The sequence below is a fragment of the Heliangelus exortis genome, chromosome W (genome assembly GCF_036169615.1).
Source record: "Heliangelus exortis chromosome W, bHelExo1.hap1, whole genome shotgun sequence".
NCBI lineage: Eukaryota > Metazoa > Chordata > Aves > Apodiformes > Trochilidae > Heliangelus > Heliangelus exortis.
Window position 1 is genome coordinate 4,831,476 of NC_092453.1, and position 18,914 is coordinate 4,850,389.

General features: G+C 43.6%; 1 pseudogene; it reads left to right on the top strand.

Moving 5' to 3' along the window:
• Positions 1–5,772: 5,772 nt before the first annotated feature.
• Positions 5,773–5,889, top strand: LOC139789318 (5S ribosomal RNA; annotated as a pseudogene).
• The last annotated feature ends 13,025 nt before the right edge of the window (positions 5,890–18,914 follow it).

An 18,914-nucleotide genomic window follows, 5' to 3' on the forward strand; every position in this document is an offset into this window, starting at 1 on the left:
TCTCTCTCTCTCTCTCTCATTTTTCCCACCTTCTTACCCTTTATTTCTCCTCTCTTCACTCTCTTTCTTTCTTACCATTTCTTACCACTTTTTCTCTCTCTTTCTTAAATCTTCTTTTCCTCTCTACCTCTTTTCTACATTTTTGCCTGTGTCAATTGTCAAATAAAATCTGCTTGCACTCAACCATTTTCTATGGTTGGACTTTGTTTCGCGTATCCAAAACAAAAATAAATTTTAATGTTACCTCGGACTGTAACAGTCTCTCTGCAAGCAGAACGGAGGGAGGGATGCCTTATAACACATCATGCACATGGACTGTACAAGGGTGTTTTATGATAGCCACATACAGAAACGGCACGAGCGCCTCCAGGGGTGATACTTCTAATTCCATCCCTCTAATCAGTCTTGCTCCAGGCTGGAAATTTATGAATGCCCCCAGACATTCCTCTTATCATTGTTTGTTTGTCTGATTTTGTTAGGCCTCTTTTGTTTCTTTACTAGAGAAAGAATTGTTCATCTGAGGCTTTGGCTATTCACTCTGTATCAGTCAGGGTTGTCAAGAGTTATCTGTAATGATTAGGTTCATTGTCACCTAACATCTGGTGTTAAAGAAGTTGAACTGCTAGCTTTGTGGAATTGCCACCGAGCACCCAGCCTTGCATGATGTTGGAAAAAACCCAGTATCTCAGCTCTGTGTGTTTGATTGGCTTAGTGCACACCAGGTGACAAACCCCAGATTTGGGACAAAAAGTTAGATAACCCGAATGGGACAGCGCTGACAGCCTTGCCCAGTTTGTCTTGCTGCATGTGACAGGGAGGAGGGACCAGAGTAGACTCCAGCGCGCACCGACCTGTTGATCAAGGGACTCCCTCAGCTCCTCTCCCTTGTCAGGTGGTAAGAGACACAAAGGTGCAATGCTTACTTGGAAGCTGATACAAGGGTTCATATCCACCTGGAATCACACAGATATGAAAATGAAACCTGGATAAAAAAACCAAAGGCCTTGTATCACCTTCCAAGTCACCCTCTTTGGGAGCTCTTATGGAATCAAACCTGATATCGGTCAGATGCAGCCAATTCAATACAAGATGTCATCTCAATTCCTTGTACTGTAGTACCTTGGTGGGACCCTCCCCCTAATTCCAGTTATTTTGATCATAAATAGAATGTATAATGGGATGCAGAATGGTGCATTTAAATCCCTAGAAAAACAGGGACTCCTCACTCAGTGAATCATACAAGATATGAATGGGCGTGGTCCTTAAAATAAATATTTAACACTTGCCTGCAACTGGGATCAGTTTCCACACTCCCTACCAGGGAACAGTTGGGGTGGGAAGTAAAAGAGGACGGGTGTGATGGGATAACAAGCCGGTTGCCTTCTGGAGAAACATTATGTGGAAAATAAAAAGAACGTAGGAGTATTGAACATCACGATAAAAATTCTGCCTCGTATTTGTTAAATTGCTCTTGCATATTGAATTGCTTCACAGGAGCGGGAGATACCTTTGAAACCCGGTATATTTATGAATTAAGAACTTTTATCCGTGATATGTGTACTTGTTGGGGTTTTCCAAACTATGGTTATAAAAACCGAGATAATTGTTGCAATGGCTCCTTTTCAGATGTGTCTGTGGCACAAAGGTGTGGTAGTCCAACCACCCACGGTCCAGACAAAAGAAGGGTTTGGACATGCACAATTAGTATCCCTTCTTATGTGTCCATCTCAAATATTTTATCTGCCTAAGAAAAGACGCATCTGAAAACCAACTGCCATGAACTCTAAAAAATGGATCTCGAGTGTTCAAGCTCCAGATTATTACACCTGGAGACAAAAAGTAAGCCTGGACTTTGAAGCGTTCTTTTCACCTACTACCATATTAATTGTCCAACATCAATATGTATTAGAGAATCTAACATGACAAGTTCAAATTTTGAGCAACTGGACTGAGGTTACGTTTAAAGAACTGGATACACAGGTTAAGGAAGTGTCTAAGCTCACCCTGCAAAATCGATTGGCATCGGACATGATATTATTAAAGGAGCACGGCGTCTGCGGAATGTTAAACTTGACAGATGGAGAATGCTGTATTACTATCCAAAACGCCACCACTACCATAGAGGAAGCCCACCAGAAGATCAAAGAAGTCATCAAGCAAACAGGAGAGCTCTTCAAGGCCATGCAGCCAAAAGACCGGATTGATGGACTTAACCTGCTGTCATGGTTCACCTCCCTGCTCAAGAAACTGGGACTGATGGGGTGGTGGGAATGGATTATTGAAATGGCATTTGAGTGTCATATTAATTGGATTAACAATTACCTTTAAGTTCTCTCTCCTCATCTTTTCCTTCTGTCTGCTATATAAAAATCACCACAAAGGACAAGAGCACAGCATGTTTGAGCCACAGGGTGGTGTAAGGGACCAGTCCTCAGGAAGTGTATTCTGGGAAGTGGTGTGAAACACCACTGTAAGCCCTCCCCCAAACAGACCCTCATTAGCATTCCAAAGGGACTTCTGGAGAGGATGGAGACAGATATAAGGGGCTGCATATGGCCTAGGTCCTGCATATTCTGATAATGATCCAGGTCATGACATGGATGTACTCAAGGGTGCTGAGGGAGATGGCAGAGGTGCTCACCAAGCCACTTTCCACTATTTATCAGTAGTCCTGGCTAACAGGGGAGGTCCCAATTAACTAGAGGTTAGCAAATGTGATGCCCATCTACAAGAAAGGCCAGAAGGACAATCCTGGGAATTATAGGCCTGTCGGTTTGACCTTGGTGCTCAGTTATGGAACAGATCATCTTGAGTGCCATCACATGGCACGTACAGGACCACTGTGTCCAGTCAGCACGGGTTAATGAAAGGCAGATCCTGCTTGACCAACCTGATCTCCTTCTGTGACAAGGTGGCCCACTTGGTGGATGAGGGAAAGGCTGTGTATATTGCCTACCTAGACTTTAGTAAAGCCTTTGACACAGTTCACCACAGCATTCTCCTGGAGAAACTGGCTGATCATGGCTTGGACAAGTGTACGCTTCACTGGGTAAAAAACTGTGGCTGGATGGCCAGGGAAGATGGCTTGGGGAAGAGTGGCTGGAAAGCTGCCTGTCAGAGAAGGACCTGGGGGTATTGATCAACAGATAGCTGAATATGAGCCAGCAGTGTGCCCAGGTGGCCAAGAAAGGCAACAACATCCCGGCTTGTATCAGAAACTGTGTGGCCAGCAGGAGTAGGGAAGTGATTGTCCCTCTGTACTGGGAACTGGTGAGGCCGCACCTCAAATACTGTGTTCACCTTTGGGCTCCTCAGTACAAGAAAGACATTGAGGTTCTGGAGCATGTCCAGAGAAGGGCAACAAAGCTGGTGAAGGGTCTAGAGGACAAGTCTTACAAGGAGCTACTGAAAGAGCTGGGGTTTTTTAGCCTGGAGAAGAGGAGACTGAGGGGAGACCTTCTTGCTTTCTACAACTGCCTGAAAGGAGGTTGTCGCGAGGTGAGTGTCAAACTCTTCTCCCAAGTAACAAGTGATAGAACAAGAGGAAGTGGCCTAAAGTTGTGCCAGGGGAGGTTTAGATTAGATATTAGGAAAAAATTCTTCACCAAAAGGGTTTCCAGGCACTGTAATGGGCTGCCCAGGGAAGTGGTGGAGTCACCATCCCTGGAGGTATTAAAAGATGCATAGATGTGGTGCTTAGGGACATGGTTTATTGGGGGACTTAGCTAGGTTAATGACTGGACTTGATGATCTTAAAGGTCTTTTCCAACCTAGATCTTCCTTCTGATCCTTCTTGTAGATGAGGGTCAGATTTGACAATCTCCAGTCAGTTGGTGTTGTGGAATGTTAGAGAGGTTTGGAGAATGTTGGAGAATATTCCTGAATATTCTCGAACATTCTCCAAACCTCTCTAACATTCCACAACAAGTTGGGACCTCCCCAGTTAGACAGGACTGCTGGTAAATGATGGAAAGTGGCTTGGTGAGCACTTCTCCAGCTCACGCAATACCCTTGGGTGTATCCTATCCAGTCCCATAGACACGTGTGTGTCTAAATGGTGCAGCAGGTCGGTAAATATCTCCTCTTGGATTATGGGGTCTTGAAAATGCTCTCCACCCCTGTGTTCCAGCTCAGGGAACTGGGTACCTGGGAAACGAGGCAACCAGATCTCTATTCAGCCAGGCTGGTCTTCTTCCCCACCAGCTCATCTTTTCACACAGGGGGACAGCCTGCTCCTTCAACTTTAAGACTTCCTTCTTGAAGAATGTTCAGCCTTCCTGGACTCCTTTACCCTTCAGGACTGCCTCCCAAGGGACCCTGTTGACCAGTCCCCTAAACAGGTCAAAGTTTGCCCTCTGGAAGTCCAAGGTGGCAGTTCTGCTGACCCTCCTCCTTACTTCTTCAAGAATAGAGAACTATCTCATTTTGTGATCACTGTGCCCAAGACAGCCTTCAACCGTTACATCCTCCGCAAATCCATCTCTGTTGACAAGCAGCAAGTCTAGCAGGGCACCTTCCCTAGTTGGCTCCCTCACCGGCTGTGTCAGGAAGTTATCCTGCAATTTTGGCACTGTTTGCTACAGAGTTAGCCAAAGAGAACTCACAATGCTTGAATCCTTTGAAATTTCAGCCTTTTGAAATCATCAATACTATTTCAGATTGAGGTATACAATGCACAGTTGGAAGAAAATACAGGGAGAGTCAAAAGCTTTGTCCTTAAAATTATCCCTTCTGATACTCACTGTGTCTTAACTTAGTAAAAGATTTTTGACCAAACGTTTTTTATAGAAGCATAACTCCTAAAATTCTCTACTTTTCCTCAGCCACCTCATTATCAACGCAGTCCAGAAACTTCACAGTGAATTAATTTTCTTTCTAATGCTATGCAATAAATTAGAAATAAATTTATGTGCTATAATTAAAATCTTGAGGCATCCACAGAGAAAGTGTGACCAAGTAGTCCTAAACTTAACAGCTGGGTGACTATGAAACACACATTATATTACTTTATCTCAATGGATTTAAGTTCAAGTTAACTTGCAAAAAATTAATATGAAATACAGAAGTTATAGTCCAACTGAATTATATATTGAAATGAAAGAGAAAGATCTTGACAGGATCAACTCCTGTAGGGAGAGGAGAGCAGGCCAAGCTGTTTGTGTGAATTTACTTTATGTAGAATTAAAACTTGTAATATATGTTAATGAATTTGTATTCATAACCAGTTAAATTCAGGGTTAAACTGAGAAAGAAGTGAACAAAGCAGCTGAGACGTGTCATTTTCCACTAGAACAATGTAAACAAATACAAGGCCCTAATGGGATTAACTTCTGTCTCGAAGATAATTAAAAGTGTAAGTCTTGTTCTTAAAACAAGACACTGCCAAGGCCATTTAGGCGCCAGATGGGCACCAAAGAATGTGAACATCTGCACAAGAAGAACATAAAAGATGTCACCACCAACAGATAAGAAGGAAGTTATGGATAGAGTCTGATATCGCCTTGCAACAATATAATGAAGTCAGCAAGAATTGAGAATGTAACGATGTTGTAACCTCCCCTTTTACTCTATAAATACCCTAACCCTTTCCCTTAACCCTCGGAACACTTTGTCCAGCGAGAGCTGGGAGTTCCCCGGATCCGCAAATAAATACCTTTGCTGTTTAAAGGCTTAAAACTCTGTCTCTAAACAGTTTTATTAGGCCTTTTTGGCTTCAACGCTTTTTACAAGACATTACACTGATTCCAGAATAGGTGGCATGGACATATGGTGGCACGGCCATACCACCCTGAGAACGCCCGATCTCGTCTGATCTCGGCAGCTAAGCAGGGTCAGGCCCGGTTAGTACTTAGATGGGAGACCGCCTGGGAATACTGGGTGCTGTAGGCTATTATAGTCAGGTCATGTAGAAAGAAAATCAGAGAGACAAAGGCACAACACAAACTGAATCTTGCCATCTCTGTGAAAGACAACAAGAAATCCTTCTACAGATACATCAACAGCAAAAGAAGGGGCAAGGAAAACATTCATTCTGTACTGGACATGGGTGGGAATATAGTTATCAAAGATGAGGAAAAGGCTGAGGTATTTAACACCTTCTTTACCTCAGTTTTCAACAGAAAGACAGGTCATCATGAGGACAGATGGCTTCTGGAGCTTAAAGAAGATGATAAGAATCTAAACAGCCCCCCTGTAATATTGAAGGACACAGTCAGTGACCTGTTGAGCCGCTTGGATCCCCACAAGTCTATGGGACCAGATGGGATCCACCCAAGGGTGATGAGGGAGCTGGCAGAAGAGCTCGCCAAGCCTCTCTCTATCATCTACCAACAGTCCTGGCTCACTGGGGACATCCCAGATGATTGGAAGTTGGCGAATGTCACGCCAATCCACAAAAAGGGCCGGAAGGAGGACCCAGGAAACTACAGGCCTGTCAGCCTGACCTCAGTGCCTGGCAGGGTTATGGAGCAGATCATCCTCGGTGCAATCACACAGCACCTGCAGGATGGGCAAGGGATCAGACCCAGCCAGCACGGGTTTAGAAAGGGAAGGTCCTGTCTGACCAACCTGATCTCCTTTTATGATCGGGTGACCCGCCTGGTGGATGAGGGGAAGGCGGTGGATGTGATCTACCTGGACTTCAGCAAGGCCTTTGACACCGTCCCCCACAGCATTCTCCTGAAAAAGCTGTCTGCCCACAGCTTTGACAGGAGAACCCTGTGCTGGGTTAAGAACTGGCTGGAAGGCTGGGCCCAGAGAGTGGTGGTGAACGGGGCTGCATCCAGTTGGCGGCCGGTCACTAGTGGTGTCCCCCAGGGATCGGTGTTGGGCCCAGTACTCTTTAATATCTTTATCGATGACTTAGATGAAGGGATTGAGTCCATCATCAACAAATTCGCAGACGACACCAAGCTGGGAGGAAGTGTGGACCAGCCGGAAGGCAGGAGGGCTCTGCAGAGCGACCTGGACAGACTGGAGAGTTGGGCTGATTCCAACGGGATGAGGTTCAACACGGCCAAGTGCCAGGTCCTGCACTTTGGCCACAACAACCCCATGCAGCGCTACAGGCTGGGCACAGAGTGGCTGCAGAGCAGCCAGACAGAGAGGGGCCTTGGAGTCTGGATTGACAGGAAGCTGAACATGAGCCAACAGTGTGCCCAGGTGGCCAAGAAGGCCAATGGCATCCTGGCCTGTATCAGAAACAGCGTCGCCAGCAGGTCCAAGGAAGTGATTCTGCCCCTGTACTCAGCACTGGTGAGGCCACACCTCGAGTACTGTGTCCAGTTCTGGGCCCCTCAGTTTAGGAAGGATATCGAGGTCCTGGAGCAGGTCCAAAGGAGGGCAACCCAGCTGGTGAAGGGACTCGAGCACAGGCCCTATGAAGAGAGGCTGAGAGAGCTGGGGCTGTTCAGCCTGAAGAAGAGGAGGCTCAGGGGAGACCTCATCACTCTCTACAACTACCTGAAAGGAGGTTGTAGTGAGGTGGGAGTTGGTCTCTTCTCCCAGACGACTTTCAACAAGACAAGAGGACACAGTCTTAAGTTGTGCCAGGGGAGATTTAGGTTAGATATTAGAAAGAATTTCTTTACGGAGAGGGTGATCAGGCAACGGAATGGGCTGCCCTGGGAAGTGGTGGATTCTCCGTCCCTGGAGACATTTAAAAAGAGACTGGATGTGGCACTCAGTGCCATGGTCTAGCAACCGCACCGGTGGGTCAAGGGTTGGACTTGATCTCTGAGGTCTCTTCCAACCCGGCTAATTCTATGATTCTATGATTCTATGTTTTTTCTCCTCCTAAATGGATTAATTTCTGCTAGAAACTAATAAAGTAGGTTTTGTTGTTTTTATGTGTATATCACAAGAACAGCAATTAAGTACTTTCTCTCTTGCTGAGTTACATATAACAATTCAAGCAGAGAGATAAGAGATGAGGTCAACAAATGCCTACAAAAACTTAATCCATCAACTTTCTGTTAAAGTTATCACAAAATTTAAAACACTAACAACAGTTTAATTACATTTCAGATATATGAAAAGAGAAGGGAGTAGAAAACCACTGCAGAACATGCTTGTTGTAGAATGTTAGAGAGGCTTGGAGAATGTTGGAGAATATTCCTGAATATTCTCGAAGAGATAGGGGGTGTGACCCCTTTACTGTGCCCAACCCCATGTTTGGGAGGCCAATTAGATCGGCCAATACTCCGGTGCTACCTGCACCAGGGATTCGCTGTGCTACAGGTAAACACACCGGGTGTCCAATAAAAGGTTATGTTGGTGGCGGGGGCGTGGTCATGGAAGCACTATATAAGCGAAAGTTGCTGCGCAATAAACCAGAAGTTCGTTTATCAACCATATTGGTTGCACGCATTTTCTTTGCCGCTCCCGCACATGCTAAATAAGAAGAATGAAACAAGAAGAAAAACAGAAATCTTTTTCAGGAAACAGGAAAAACCCACTCAAGAATTTAAAATAAGTAAGTCCACAAGGTGGCAGAAAAGAGACAGAAAAAACGCCAACGCATTTTCCCGTATTTGAGACAAACTTTAATATCACTTCACCTAGAAACATGATAAAAGATGGTCAGAAATAAACTTGAAATAAGATATTAATTCATCCACTATAGATCATTTTATATGCTTACAATATTGTGTAAGGACATATTTATAGATTTTAAAAAGTAATAATGCCATTTAAAAATATTTCCTTTGTACTTTCTACATAGTATCTGAGTATTTTGCAAATAATTAAATTCATAATAATTTTTAAAGTTTATACTAATTAACCTTTAACAATAAATCCACCTATTCCTAAATTCCACTCCTTTCTGATATTTGGGGGGTTTTTGTTTGTGTTTTTTTACCAACAATGAGATACTAGTATAACTTAGTAGTATTTTACTAATACCTAAAATCACTAGGGTCTGTTTCAAGAAAAATTAAATAAGAAAATATTTATATATATATATATATATATATATAAACATATATCATCATAGTACCTAAGTGCTATGACTATAGTAGTAGTGCACAGAAAGAAAAGCAGACATTTAAATAAGCAACCCCTAAATCATTTATGCTGTAAAAGCTCAAAAATAAGTCTTTAAACTCTCTGAAACCCACCTTAATATCTATATATTGAGTGTAGAAAACAGACACAATAGGCTAACAGAGAGATTTTACTCAAGAAAAGGCTGCTACATCAAGCTCCCTACCACTCTGCTTTTAACATTACTACCTGTTAACCACCTGTTCTAATTTTAAATATATGCCTGTAAGATATCTGTTGAACATCTCACTCCTAATTACTGGCAGAGACAGAACAATACCTATACAATACAATACAATACCTATGCAAAACTTGAAGCCATATGATAAATGCTTATTTAATTTGGATCTCATCTTTCACTGTTGGGAAATGCAGCAAAAAGATCAGAAATTACTAAGAAAAAACTAAAATAACTGAGATATTAGTGTCACGGTTTAACACTGGCCCGGCAATTAAACCGAATAACAGATGCTCTCTATTAATCCCCCTCTCCTCCCTGATAAAGGAAGGAGAGAGAATAAAGGAGAGAGACTTATGGGTTGGAAACTAAACTACACAACTTTAATGAAACAGTAATGATAGAAAGGAAAAATTACTAAATATATACAAATATACAGGAAAATTGATACCACGTTCCTCCCCCCCTTTCCCCCAATAACTCTCACGTCACCACCGAGGCTGCCGAGCAGCCCTGGGAAAGTCCCAGGCTGGACTCCTGGAGTCGGCAGCAGTCAAGAGCTGGAGGCAGGAACACACAGATTCAGGCTGGCACGGATCAGGCCCACAGGCAGACGAGCAGACGGAATCCTCCCAGGATGCCAAAGGAAACAGGGAAAGGGTGAAGAAACTGAAGCAGGAAAGGCAGGAAGCTGGAAGCAGGAAGCTGGAAGCTGGCTTGACCCTTGTGACCCCTCAAATTTATACTGAGCATGACGTGTATGGGATGGAATACTCTGTTTGGTCGATTTTGGCCATCTATCTTGTCCGTTCCTCCCCAAGGGAGGGCTGCAGGTGTGACCTCTTTACTCCTTCTCTCCTTCCGGAGGGCAAAACGTTCCTCAGAACTGAGCAGTGTCCTTGGTTCTGCATACCAGTCTCTAGCAGTAACTATCAACATCGAGTGTTATCAGTCCTAGAAGCAGACACTGTCTGAGAAACTTGCTGTTAATTTCAGCAAGTGCAGCTACTTACAAGAGACTTAGGTGAAAGCAAAAGTACAAGACAGAAAATTACCTTTATCCTGGCCCAAACCAGGACATCCCACCCCTTATTCCATACCATTTGCGTCATGCTCCAATCATTACTATCACTTATTCCTAAATACGCCTATACATAAATTATTACTATCTCTCTGTACTAAAATCCACTAAGTAATTTAGTCTATGATTGCAGATGTTCATCTATTGTAGTAGATTCTTAAAACAAGGAGCAATTGTCACAGTTCATGTTCATGGTCCACAAGTTACAGGCTGCAGATGTTAACTTCGAGGAAGTTACTGGATGCCAGTCGATGAACCTAGTTCTGTTTTCATCACCACGACATCGTCCTGATCAAATATATTTCAGAATTAATTTGATCTTTTACTTATAAATAAACAAACAGACTACACTGACAACTGCATGGCTACCAAATTTAGATTATCTCAAACCAAATCAAAATTATTAAATCAGTTATCAGTCCATAAAGAAAGACTTTATGTCTCCTTATAGTGGCTGTTAGATCATGTAAAATTTGTTTCCTATAGTTTTTGCACTATGTCTGGCTGGGATAGAGTTAATTTTCTTCATAGCAGCCCATATGGGTTTTAAAACATATGAATTAGACCTAAATACACCAAGAACGCAGATAAACTGCAGGTTTGAGTATGCCCTGCGAGTCCTAGTTGCTTCCAAGTATATGCTGGCTGCTTTCTGACTTCATGTTAAGACAACTTCTGTCTGTTTACCTGCTTCAATAGATTTGTTGGTCCAGATTACTGAGGATCATTAATGTAGGGGTGTGCTGTGGATATTTTGCTTTTTCTGATGTTCCAACTGACTTATAAAGATTCAGGTTATTTTAGCCAGCTCATTCAGAAGGCAAATAATAGAATTAACAGTTTTTTCATCACTTTATAGAACATCACTATATAGAACATCCCTCAATGTATCACTTACTGGGGTGTGGTAAAATATTCAACTTGCAATAGAAAGGATTCTCTTCTTTTTAGTGATAATCTCCAGTGTATACACAATAACTAGTCATATATTTTTAACTCCTAATGTTATTAATTTTACCTTTTTGAAAGGAATTACAAATCCATGTAGCAGATAAAACATTTTATTCCTTAATTCTGAGATTCCTTGTGCTAGGCAGACCAAAATCTTACTTTTGAGAGGAATGCTGGTCTACGCAGAGAAGAAACTTTTCAAAGAATCTGAAGATTTATATTCAGCACCCTGATTTCCCAGTCTTCCTTTCATTACCTTGATTAAGTCCCTTTCCTTGCCCAATTTTCCAATCTATAAAATCGAGTCAGTTGTAATTCTCAGCCTTGTAGGCCTAAGAAGAACTACCCTGAAGTCTCTGATCTGCTGAAATACAATGATAAAAGGATAAAAGTACACAGTACATTAAATAGATTAATACTCTGATTCCCATGCCTGAAAGCACTGACTGGAACAAATAAACAGTGAGAACTCATTACCTATCCACATATGCTCTGGTTAATAGTTAGGAGTAATAAATCAAACTCCACGTGTCTTGTCACTTAACCCCAAACAGCCTTACACTGGATACAAAAAAATAATTGGAATTATCTAAACTTAGGCATCCATTTTTAGAATATCTCAGCACAAGATGATAATTACTGAAATGTAGATCATTTATTAAGATAAACCATAAAATGTCTGATGCCAAAAACTGACTTTTATAGAGGTTGAATAACAGCCTTGACCTTCCTGGTGCTAAGAGAATCATAGAATGTGAGGTTGGAAAGGACCTCAAGGATCATCTGGTTCAACCCTTCTGTTATTGTTTATATGATATGTCTCAGCACCCTGTCAAGCTGGGACTTAAAACTTTCCAAAGTGGGGCAATCCTCCCCTAGGAGACCATTCAAATGTCTGATTGTTCTCATAGCGAAAAATTTTCCTCTTGTGTTCAAACCAAATCTCCCCAGAAGCAACTTGTGCCCATTAACTCTTGTCTAGTCTATGTGACTCCTTGTAAAGAGGGTGTATCCATCTTGTTTGTAGCTGCCCTTTAACTACTGGAACATCATAATAAGGTCTCCCCTAAGCCTTCTCTTCTCAAGGCTAAACAAACCCAGTTTTCTCAGCCTCTCCTCATATGGCAGGTGCTCCAGTCATCTGATCATCCTCGGGGCTCTTCTCTGGACCCTCTCCAGCCTGTCCGCATCCTTTTCGTACAGCGGGGACCAAAACTGAACGTAATACTCCAGGTGCGGTGTGACAAGCACAGAGTAGAGTGGGATGATGAATTCTTCATCTCTGCTAGTAATGCCCTTGTTGATGCAGCCCAGCATCCTGTTGGCTTTCTTTGCTGCTGCAGCACATTGTTTGCTCATGTTGAGCCTGTTGTCCACCAAGACCCCCAGGTGCCTTTGAACAAGGCTGTTCCCTAGCCAAGTGGATCCCAGCCTGAACTGCACTCCTGGGTTATGTGTTCCCAGGTGCAAAACCTTACGTTTCTCCACATTGAGCTTTATAAAGTTCCTGCTAGCCCAGTCCTCCAGTCTGTCTGGGTCATCATGGAGGATGGCTCTCCCTTCTGGGGTGTCAACCTCTCCACTCATCTTGGTGTCATCACCAAACTTCATCAGTGTGCTCTTGATCCCAACATCCAGGTCACTTATGAAGATGTTAAACAGCATTGTGACCAATATTGATCCCTGTGGGACTCCACTTGCAACCAGTTGCCAATTTGAGAAGAAACTATTTACTGTCCCCCTCTGGGAACAGTCTGTCGGCCAGTTCCCCATCCACCGCACAGACCACTTGTCAAGGCCATGTCAAGTCAGTTTCTCCAGGAGGTGGCTGTGGGATACCGTATCAAAAGCCTTAGCTAAGTCCAGGTAGATGATGTCCACCACTCTCCCTGCATCAACCGAGTGGGTTACTTTGTCATAGAAGGCAATTAGGTTTGTCAGGCACAATTTGTCCCTGATAAATCCATGTTGGCTTTTCCTGATCAAAATGTTTCAGTTGACTTGTGCAGTATAGTAGAGACTCAGTACTGATGAAGACTGAGCAGGACACTGTACAGCTGCCCAGAACCATGGGAAGAAACCCAGAAGCTCGCTCACTCAGCCAATCAGGTGTGGCAGGGGGTGCGTGCAGGCAAGCCTCGGGGGGGGGATGATTTAAACACCCTTGAGGAGCGTGGTGAACAGGGAAGTTTTCAAGGCACTTTGCATGGATAGGGAGAGCGGCAGGGATCTGCAACTTACTCCTAGAGTGATGGTGGTTACACGGATAAAGAAGACTGTACTCCCAGCACCCACTAAAATACTCAGAGGGTGCCTCTGCAGAAGGATGTAGCTATCCAGGTCACAGACTGTTGGGAATACCACAGTCTTTCCATGGCAGCTGGGGGCAGTAGTGATCATGATCACGGCTGTGTCCGATGTGAGCAGGTTGATGATCTGCTCTACTGGGTGACAGTGCTGCAGGATGAAGTAATGGAGCTCAGGGAGGAGATGAGCAGATTGAGAAGTATCAGGGGGAGTGAGATGGAGTTAGACAAGTGTGTTAAGAGCCTGCTCGCCACTAAAATTACTCGGGAGGCAAATCTTATTAGGGAACCACAGTAGTCCTTACCATCTCAGGATCCCCAGTTCTCCCAGGAAGCTCCCCAGTCATCCCAAGACAACTTACAGAAGAAGGGACAATGAGAACAGGTCCCAGCCAGACGCCACAAACGGGGCAGGCGTGTTACCTCAAGAACCTCACCACCCTCAGTGGCATTGCAGAACAGGTTTGGGGCCTTGCGGGAGGAAATAGCAGACAGTGCTGAGAATACCCCACATAGGCCAAAACTACCATCAAGGCCAACTTGCCCTAAACCAATGATCTTGACACATTCCAAAAAGGATAAAAGACAGGTCATTGTTGTAGGTGACTCCCTCTTGAGGGGCGCAGAGGGTCCAATATGCAGAACAGACCCACTTTATAGGGAAGTCTGCTGCCCCCCTGGGGCCAGGATAAGGGACATCACGAGAAAACTTCCTGGTGAGACCTTCTTATTACTTTTGGTCTTCCAGGTGGGTAGCGATGAATTGGTATCAAGATATACAAAAGCAGTCACAAGAGATTTTGGGGCCCTGGGACAACTAGTTAAGGGATCAGGCATGCAAGTTGTGTTCTCCTCCATCCCTCTAATGACAGCGATGGATGAGAGAACTAGCAGTAGATCCGGCAGGTTAATTCATGGCTCAGGGGCTGCTGTCAACAGCAGGGTTTGGGGTTCTTTGACCATGGGGCAAATTCCATGGTACCTAGTGTCCTCAAATCACATGGGCTTCAGCTATCTAGAAAGGGCAAAAGGACTATAGCCTGTAAGTTGGCGGGGCTGATCAGGAGGGCTTTAAACTAGGTTTGAAGGGGGAGGGGGTTGAAACCAGGCTCTCCAGAGATGAACCTAAGAGTGGAAAGCTCGAATTAAGAGTGAAATCAGCAGCCCAGCTGAAGTACATGAACACCAATGCACACAGTAATAAATCAGTCAGTGATGAGCAGTGGAAGTGCTTGCTGAGACCTGAGAAACTCCAAGTAGGGGGTAGACCCCTCCCATGCAGAAAGGTACAGAAGCTAAAATGCATTTATGTTAATGCATGTAGCATGGGCAATAAGCAGGAAGAGCTCGAAGCTCTTGTCCAACAAGAAAACTATGATATAATTGCCATTACAGAAACATGGTGGGATGCATCCCATGATTGGAGTACTGGGTGAAATGGCTATAGGCTGTTCAGAGGGGATAGGCATGGAAGGACAGGAGGGGGTGTGGCCCTCTATGTTAGGGAAGGTCTTGACTGTCTTGAGCATTTTAATGATGGTGATGACAGGACTGAATGCTTATGAGTAAGAATCAGGGGGAATGGTAACAAGGCAGATATCATAGTAGGGGTCTGTTATAGATCACCCAAACAGGGAGAGGACGTTGTTCTATGAGCAGCCGGGGAAGGTTTCAGATTCATTTCCTCTTGTTCTTGTGGGAGACTTCAACTTATTAGGTGTCTGCTGGAAATATAATACTGCAGACAGGAAGCAGTCTCAGAGATTCTTGGAGTGTGTGGAAGATAACTTCCTAACACAACTGGTGACTGAGCCAACTAGGGAAAACTCACAGCTAGATCTACTGTTTGTGAACAGGGAAGGACTAGTGGGAGATGTAAAGATTGGTGGTCATCTTGGACAAAGTTGAGTTTTCAATTCTTGGGAAAGTAAGGAGGGAGGTCAATAGAACTTCCTCCCTGGACTTCTAGAGGGCAGACTTTGATAAATTGAGGAGATTGCTCAGTAGTATCCCCTGGGATACCTTTGTCCTCAAGGACAAAGGAGTCCAGGAAGGCTGGATAATCCTCAAAAGGGAAATCCTTAAGGCACAGGCACAAACCGTACCTGTGCATCTTAAAACGAGCCGGCATGGTACAAGACCAGCCTGGCTGAACAAGGAGCTTTGGGCAGAACTCAGGGAAAAAAAGGAAAGTCTATCGGCTGTGGAAGGAAGGGCAGGGCTCTTGGGAAGATTACAAAGTTACTGCAAAGATATGTAGGAAAAAAATTAGAGAGGCCAAAGCTCAGCTTGAATTAAATCTGGCCAGTATCATTAAAAAAAGATAATAGAGTTTTTATAAATATGTAAATAGCAAAGGAAGAGCTAGGGAGAATCTCCCCCCTCTGCTTGACGTGGGAGGGAATCTTGTGACTGATGACATGGAAAAGGCCAAACTGCTGAGTGCTCATTTTGCCTCAGTCTTCATCAATGCCAATTGGTCCCTGAGGGTACAGCATCCTGAATTGGAAGACCAAGATGGGGAGCAGAACGAAACCCCCATAGTCCATGAGGAAATGATCAGTGCCCTGTTGTGCCACATGGATGTGCACGAGTCTAAGGGACCGGACAGCATCCACCCGAGGGTACTAAAGAAGCTGGCAGAAGTGCTCACCAAGCCATTCTCCATTATTTATCAACAGTCCTGGTGAACTGGGGAGGTCACAGTTGATTGGAAACTGGTAAATGTAACGCCCATCTACAAGAAGGGCTGAAAGGATAATCCGGGGAACTATAGACCTGTTAGTTTGACCTTGGTGCCAGGAAAGGTTATGGAGCAGGTCATCTTGAGTACCATCACATGGTACATACAAGACAACCAGGTGATCAGGCCCAGTCAGCATGGGTTTATGAAATGCAGGTCCTGTCTGACTAACCTGATCTCCTTCTACAACAAGATGACTCGCCTAGTGGAGGAGGGAAGAGCTGTGGACATTGTCTATCTGGACTTTAGTAAAGCTTTTGACACAGTCTCTCACAGCATTCTTCTTCAGAAACTTATGGCACTCAGCTTGGATAAATATACTCTGCATTGGATAAAAAAACTGCTGGATGGTCGGGCTGAAAGAGTAGTCGTGAATGGAACTAAATCTGGCTAGAGACTGGTTACAAGTGGTGTCCCCCAGGGTTCAGTGCTGGGGCCTGTTCTCTTTAATATCTTCATTAATGCTTTGGATGTGGGGATTGAGTGTACTCTCAGTAAATTTGCTGACACCAAACTAGGTGGCTGTGTCGGTCTGCTGGAGGGTAGGGAAGCCTTACAGCAGGACCTAGTCAGGTTAGACCAATGGGTCAAGGTTAATTGTATGAGGTTTAACAAGGCCAAATGACAGGTCTTGCACCTGGTCATAACAACCCCATGGTAAGCTACAGACTTGGAGAAGTGTGGTTAGAGAGCTTTAAGTTGGAAAGGGACCTGAGGGGATTGGTTGATAGTCAACTTAATATGAGTCAGCAGTGTGAGCAGGTGGCCAAGAAGGCCAATGGCATCCTGGCTTATATTAGGAACTCAGTGGCCAGCAGGAATAGGGAAGTGATCGTCCCACTGTACTCAGCTCTGGTGAGGCCGCATCTTGAGTACTGTGTTTTCAGTTCTGGGCACCTGACTTATAAGAGGGACATAGAAGTGTTGGAGCATGTCCAGAAAAGGGCAACAAAGCTCATTAAGGGCCTAGAGCACAAGTCCTATGAGGAATGGCTGAGGGAGATGGGGCTGTTTAGTCTAGAGAAGAGGAGGCTGAGAGGAGACCTTATAGCTCTCTTCAACTACCTTAAGGGAGGTTGGAGCAAGGACGGAAACAGCCTCTTCTCCTTAGTAAACTGTGATAGGACCAGAGGGAACGGATGGAAGCTGTGCCATGGGGAGGTTTAGGTTAGATGTTAGGAAATATTTTTTCATGGAGAGGGTTGTCAGGCATTGGAATGGCCTGCCCAGAACAGTGGTGAAGTCACCACCCCTGGAGGCATTTAAAAGGCATTTGGACCTGGTCCTTAAGGACATGGCTTAGTAGTTGATTAGGGTATTGGTCAAAGGTTGGACTGGACCAGTCCAGAGATCTTGGAGTTCTCTTCCAACCTAAACCATTCTGTGATTCTGTGTGAAGAATAGATCTTGGAAGGAGAACCTGAGTCTTGCTAGTAGTAGATGTTTGTTCACCCACACTGTTATAATGTTTGTACTTTGAAACTTTATCAGTAGTTTCCTAAGAAGAAAGGATTATTTTCTTTTCCACTTGGTAAGAGACATGGATTTACTTTTGTTGTTTTTAATAAAGACATAAGAAATTTAATTTCTGTTACAGAATCCAAAATCAGTATTGCTTACCAGAAGACTGAGGATCAATAGAGTTCAGTGCACTTATAGCAGAAGGAAATAGAGGAAATGTAGAACATTTTAAAGACAAGTGACCTCATGTATGCCATAACAACTTTCTGCATAGAAGGTATTAAAATTCTTTAAGATCTTCAGTGTAAAAATAGAAAGGAGCTTATCTATCCTAATTTTCTAACAAACTAACAGCAGTAATCAACTACAGCAAAGATCTATTTTCAGTAGGCAACAATTATTCAGTTTCAGAAACACATTGTTCTATCTCTGCCTTGTATGAAAGAAAAAAAACTAAGAAGCAAAGACTGCCCAAGTAACACCTCTCTATCTCCCCTTCCCAAGTGACTGAAAGGGGAAACATGAAAAAGTCTGCTGCACAGAGAATAGGTCAATATAACAATATAATCTCCAGCTCTGAAGACAGATACAGAGACATCTCTTCAAAAAGAATTAAAAGATACATCATGGGGGCGAACACATGAGTTACCAGTAGAATTTGGTCTCATCATATCCTTAAAGAGACAGAAAGCAGTGTCACCTCTCTTCAGAGCAGAAATTATACCCACAAAAGTCATCTTTGATTACTGAATGCCCATTTCATTCTCTTTTCTCTTTACACTTAAGCAATCTCTTAACAGCTCATCAAGAGATGGCTGTCCCTCGGTGTACTGGAATTCTATTAAAACACCTACTGTAAATTACATTTATCAAATCAATGACACTAAATTATATATCTGAAGTGAGCAACAATTAGAATGATACTGTGATTATTAAATTCAAAAACATAATCCATGACACATACGCCTTATATACTGGAGAAATACAGAACAAAACTGACATGTATAAGAAAAAACTGCAACATAAAGTCAAAATGGATTAACAGAAGAATGTAACAGTCAACACAAAATGTCTTAACACTGTTACCTGATGTATGATATATTCCAACAATGCAAGCTTTCTCAAAGATACTAAAACCAGCAGTCAGAC